This window comes from Pongo pygmaeus, chromosome 18 (assembly GCF_028885625.2).
Source record: "Pongo pygmaeus isolate AG05252 chromosome 18, NHGRI_mPonPyg2-v2.0_pri, whole genome shotgun sequence".
Classification (NCBI taxonomy): domain Eukaryota; kingdom Metazoa; phylum Chordata; class Mammalia; order Primates; family Hominidae; genus Pongo; species Pongo pygmaeus.
The window spans coordinates 71,558,053-71,564,052 of NC_072391.2; the positions used below are offsets into that span (position 1 = coordinate 71,558,053).

The window sequence follows — 6,000 nt, forward strand, 5'->3', positions numbered from 1 at the left end:
TCATTCTAAGCAGATAACCTGTCTCATCTCAATCCCTGAAACCCTTCCTATAGACCCACTTGCATCTGCAACCATCTCTTCCTTTATCCACTGGAAAGTTAATCTCCCCCAAGGGCCCTGGATCCCACTTCCTCCTCTCTTCTCTTGACCCTAGCTCCATCAACTGCTCTCTCTTTCATGTACCTGCAATGTTTCCCTCCCTTTTTGCTCCTTTTCCTCAGCAATTTTTTTTTTTTTTTTGAGACAGAGTCTCGCTCTGTCGCCCAGCTGGGAGTGCAGCGGTGTGATCTTGGCTCACTGCAACCTCTAAATTCCAGGTTCAAGCAATTCTCCTGCCTCGGCCTCCTGAGCAGCTGGCACTACAGGTGTGTGCCACCATGCCCAGCTACTTTTTGTATTTTTAGTAGAGACAGGATTTCACCATGTTGACTAGGCTGGTCTCGAACTCCTGACCTCAGGTGATCCACTGGCCTTGGCCTCCCAAAGCGCTGGGATTACAGGCGTGAGCCACCGCATTCACCTTAATGACTTTCTGATGTCCTCAAGAAAAAGGCAAAACTTTTCATATCAAGGGCAAGATCCTTCACAGTCTGGTTCTTATCTGTGGTCTCATTTCTCCTCTCCTCACACTCTGACCAAGCCAGACTGAACAACCTGTAATTCCTCAAACATATCAGGTGAGGCATGAATGTTCTATTTGGCTCCAGATTCTGTGCATGCCGTTCCCTCCTGGCAGGGTTCCTGCCACCCCTCCCCCAAATACAGGTAATCTCCTCAGGTCACAGCCTCTTTGACATCTTCTTTTTTTTTTTTTTTTTTTGAGATGGAGTCTCGCTCTGTCGCCCAGGCTGGAGTGCAGTGGTGCGATCTCGGCTCACTGCAAGCTCTGCCTCCTGGGTTCATGCCATTCTCCTGCTTCAGCCTCCTGAGTAGCTGGGACTACAGGCGCCCGCCACCATGCCTGGCTAATTTTATTTTTTAATTTTTAGTAGAGACGGGGTTTCACCATGTTAGCCAGGATGGTATCGATCTCCCAACCTCGTGATCCACCTGCCTTGGCCTCCCAAAGTGCTGGGATTACAGGTGTGAGCCACCATGCCCAGCCCCATCTTTGACATCTTATCTGACACTCTCCTCCTCCTTCTCCAACACTTGGTTAGGTGGCTCTTCTGTTCTCCTATAACACACTACACTTCTCCCAGCACAGAACTTACCACACTGCACAATGGTCTGTTTGCCAATCAGAGAAGCAACACGCCAGCATAGCAGGGAATCCGGGCTTTGGGGGCGGACAGGTCTGGGTTTGAAAATATCCCCACCTCTCACTAGCTTTATGACTTTCAGCAAGTTACTAAATCTCTAGGCTTTGAGCTCCTCATCTGTAACACGGGCTACGAACACCTACTCACATGGTTGCTGCAAAGACTAAATCAGACAAGGCAGGAAGAACATGGTACAAGCACCTAAGAAGCACTCAGTAAATGGTAGTTATTTTTTATTATTTTTTGAGACGAGGTCTGTCATGCAGGCTGGAGTACAGCGGCATGATCACGGCTCACTGCAGTCTCAACCACCCAGACTCAGGTGATCCTCCCACCTCAACCTCCAGAGTAGTTGGGACCACAGGTGTGCGCCATCACACTCAGCTAATTTTAAAATTATGAATATTTGTAGAGGTGAGGTCTCACTACGTTGCCCAGGATGGTCTCCAGCTCCTGACCTCAAGTGATCTGCCCACCTTGGCCTTCCAAAGTGCTGGAATTACAGGCTAAGCCACCACACCTGGCCTATTATTTCCCTATTATAATGGAACTAAGAGCAGAAACCTTATAAATTGCTCAGTTTTCCCAGCATTCAGCATAGGTACCTAGGAAATACATGTTGATGCATGAATGAGAACAGAGAACAAAGAAGACGGGGGGAAAATCAAAGGTAGGCCCCCAGATTTGAGGAGATATCTGAATACCTGAGAGAATTATTTTTATTTTTATTTATTGTGAGACAGTCTCACTCTGTCTCCCAGGCTGAAGTGCAGTGGCATGATCTCACCTCACTGCAACCTCTGTCTCCCAGGTTCAAGTGTTTCTCCTGCCTCAGCCTCCCGAGTAGCTGGGATTACAGGCGCACATCACCGTGCCTGACTAATTTTTTGTATTTTTAGTAGAGATGGATTTTCACCACGTTGGCCAGGCTGGTCTCAAACTCCTGACCTCAGGTGATCCACCCACCTCGGCCTCCCAAAGTGCTGGGATTACAGGCATGAGCCACTGTGACCGGCCAAGAATTATTTTTAAAGCTAATATTTTTTATATGTAGTTACAATGCACCAGATACTGCCTATGTATATAACTAATTTAATCCTCATAACCTTATGAGGTAGATACTAGCATTTCTATTCTACACTTGAGGACACAGGCACAGATAAGTGGAAGTGACTCACCCAAGGTCCTACCAAACTGTTGAGTAGCAGAACCCTGCCAATTTGGCATTAGTGGAATTAAAAAAAACTTTAGGCTGGGCGCGGTGTCTCACGCCTGTAATCTCAGCACTTTGGGAGGCCGAGGCGGGTAGATCATTTGAGGTCGGAAGTTGGAGACCAGCCTGGCAAACATGGTGAAACCCCATCTCTACCAAAAATACAAAAAATTAGCTGGGTGTGGTGGCACGCACCTGTGGTCCCAGGTACTCATGGTGTGGCCACCATTGCATCTTGGGCCTCACTATCCAGTTCCCGTTTGCTGGATTCAATACTGTCTCACCACACAGGCCAATCTTGTGTTTTATTAATTTTTAAATTTTTTTTTTTGTAGAGATGGGCTATGTTGCCCAGGCTGGTCCTGAACTCCTGAGGTAGGAGGATCGCTTGAGCCTGGGAGACAGAGGTTGCAGTGAGCCGAGATTATGCTACTGCACTCCTGCCTGGGTGACAGAGTGAGACTCTGTCTTAAACAAAACAAAACAAAAAAAGGCCAGGCACAGTGGCTCACACCTGTAATCCTAGCACTTTGGGAGGCCAAGGTGGGTGGATCACTTGAGGTCAGGAGTTCGAGACCAGCCTGATCAGCATGGTGAAACCCCATCTCTACTAAAAACAGAAAAATTAGCCGGGTGTTGTGGCTTGCACCTGTAGTCCCAGCTACTCAGGAGGCTGAGACAGGAGAATTGCTTCAACCAGGGAGATGGAGGCTGCAGTGGGCAGAGTCGTGCCACTGCCTGGGTGACACAGTGAGACTCCATTTCAAAAAAGCTCAGGGCGCTTGGCGCCAAAAAAGGGATTTCTGACCTCGTGCTCACGATGACCTTCAAAAGAGTGAAGTGGTGAGGGCATGAGGGTAGAGGAAAAGAAGGGCTTAAGACAACCAAGGAAAAGAAGGCACCAGAGTCTAGTGCCTTTGCTGCCAAACCTAAGCCTCTAAGGTTGGCCAGCAAAACCAAAGCAAAGCTTGATAGCAAAGGACGTAAAGCCAGGGGAGAAGAAACTGAAGACGTCAAAGACAGAAATGAAGCACATCATCTGGTTTAAAACAAATGATATATTTTTTACAATTCTGGAAAATGACCGTATAATATTCTCTGCTAAGAAGAATAACTTCTGCTAAACAACCATAAGACTGCGGCTGGCTCTACTCAGATCTGCTTATTCCAAGACCAAGGTGCTAGTTCTAACTTCGAGTTGTCCTTCTGTATGGCTTCAACGTTGTGCACAGTGGACTGCCAGTCACAAGGAAGACTGGATGAGCATGGTTGGGTTCACGCAACATTTCCCACACTTGCCTCAGCAAAAGAACCACCTGGGACACTTGTTTAAAAACGACAGATTCCCAGGGTCCACCTCTGCAGATTCTGATCCTGCCACTCCAGGGAGCTGTATTTTTCAACAAGTACACCAGGTGATCACGCGAGTTTAAGAAATTAACACAAGTTGGCCGGGCGCGGTGGCTCAGGCCTGTAATCCCAGCACTTTGGGAGGCCGAGGCAGGCGAATCACGAGGTCAGGAGTCCGAGACCAGCCTGGCCAACATAGTGAAACCCCGTCTCCACTAAAAATACACAAATTAGCCGGGCGTGGTGGTGCACACCTGTAATTCCAGCTACTTGGGAGGCTGAGGCAGGAGAACTGCTTGAACCTAGGAGGCAGAGGTTGCAGTGAGCTGAGATCGCGCCACTGCACTCCCGCCTGGGCGACAGAGTGAGACTCCGTCTCAGAAAAAAGAAAAAAAAAAAATTAACACAAGTCCCTGCCACTGGAAAAGCATACCCGTCGGGCTGGCTCCTTCTCCACCACCAGCTCCCATCCCCGTACATCACGTTTACATGCATGCGGAAAATGGGCTTGGAGATTTCTTGATTCAAATCCGAGGTATCACACATCGGCCCCAAAGGTCAAACATTAAGAAGGAAGCTCACTGCCCTGTCCCAGACTTTTCTAGGTGACTTTCTTCCTCCGGACTCTGCAGCAGTCTTACTAGTTCTAAAAGCACAAGCGGACCGCACGTCTCAACGCGGGAAAACAGTTCCACCTGCAGGGATGGAGGACCGGGCTAGACGAGGTGGAGTTGGCTCTGCGCCGCAGGGGTGTGCAAGCCCGAGAGGGGGGAGCCCGAGGTCACCCCGGCCGTTCTGGCATCGGGGCTGAGGTGCAGGCGCCTGGAGGAGTGGTGCGCAGGCCCAGGGGTAGCCGAGGACACAAGCCAAGGCACGAGCGGACAACCTTACGGGGACGAGTACTGGCGCCTGGACTCGCCTTCGCGAGAGGCCAGGCGGAACCGACTGGAAGCGGGGGCTACCACCCCCGGGCGAAACCAAAGGAGAAAGAGGGGAACCCAGGGGTCCCAGGGCGCTTAGGCCCGCGCGGACGGGGAGGCCAGAGTCGCCCCGCAGCTATATCCTTACCTCACCGGCCCCCACGGGCTCCGCGCTCAGCTACAGCCCGGCGGGAGCAATGCGGCAGCCACAACGGTTGCCGGGGGTCGCCGCGGGCCGGAAAGCGGGGTTCGGGGATGGGAAAGGGGCGGGGCGAAGCGAGCAAAAAGTTCCGGGGAAGCCTAGACCGCGACCTTCCGCGCTTTACGGCCCCCGGGCAAGGGTACGGCCGGCGCGTGACCTCAGCCACGCACGAGCGCGCCGTGACGCCCTCGCGGAGTCCCGCCCCTGCCACGTGGGCTTGTTTGGGTCTTGCGAGGCACCGCCCCCGGGGCCTCTTTGCCAGCCTCAGAGGCGAGCTGTGGAAGCCTTGACTCTTAGGGCCGGTTTAGAACCCGGGCCTCGGACCGACGGGGTTTCTGCACGTGGAACCGGAACGTCTGAGATGATCGCAGGCCCTGTAGAGTGTGGGGAGCGCGGGAGTTCTTTCTTCCCTCGAGGCCCGTCCCAGGGCTTACTCCAAAGCCAGTGGGTCCCCAGTCCTAAGCCAAGCAGTCCCGGGGGAAAACGCTTCTCACCGCCGTGGGAGCGCGGATCTTGGAAGTGGCTCTGGGCTTTCTTGGGCGAGGCTCTCACAGAGCAGATCGGAAATCCAATCTGCTGGCCCGCCCCACCTCGGAGGACGGACTAACGGACCTGAGTTCCCGGCCCTATCTTACTCTTCTCAGCTTGGTTCAGCTCAGAGGAAGAGGAATCACTCAAGTCTCAGAGAAGTCTCCACTTACCCCTTCCTCACCGTCACATCAGCCTTTTCTTTCCTTCTAGAACTCATCACTGACTCAAGGATATAAGTTTGATGACTGTCTTTTCCACTGGTGTAACACGGTCTCTGTCGACAGAACCTTAGTCTTATGCACAGCTTTATTCTCAGCACCCAGAACAGTGCCTGGCACCTCATCCACTAAATATTACATGGATAAGGGTCTCATGGTGCAGCCACCATTGCATCTTGGGCCACACTATCCAGTTCCCATTTGTTGGATTCAATACTGTCTCACCACACAAACCAATCTTGTGTTTTATTAATTAAAAATTTTTTTTTTTTTTTTTTTTTGTAGAGATAGACTATGTTGCCCA

The 6,000-nt window shown here is 51.4% G+C and overlaps 1 protein-coding gene across 2 annotated transcripts in view; it reads right to left on the reverse strand.

The window, feature by feature from the left end:
• Positions 1-5,105, reverse strand: part of PDPR (pyruvate dehydrogenase phosphatase regulatory subunit) — a 49,445-nt gene extending 44,340 nt beyond the window's left edge. The window contains exon 1 of one of the 2 annotated variants that reach the window (XM_054454268.2): positions 4,894-5,105. The gene's annotated coding sequence lies outside the window, so the exon portion shown is untranslated. The remainder of the gene's footprint in view (positions 1-4,893) is intronic. The other variant, XM_054454269.2, reaches the window with a different exon arrangement.
• Positions 5,106-6,000: the final 895 nt, after the last annotated feature.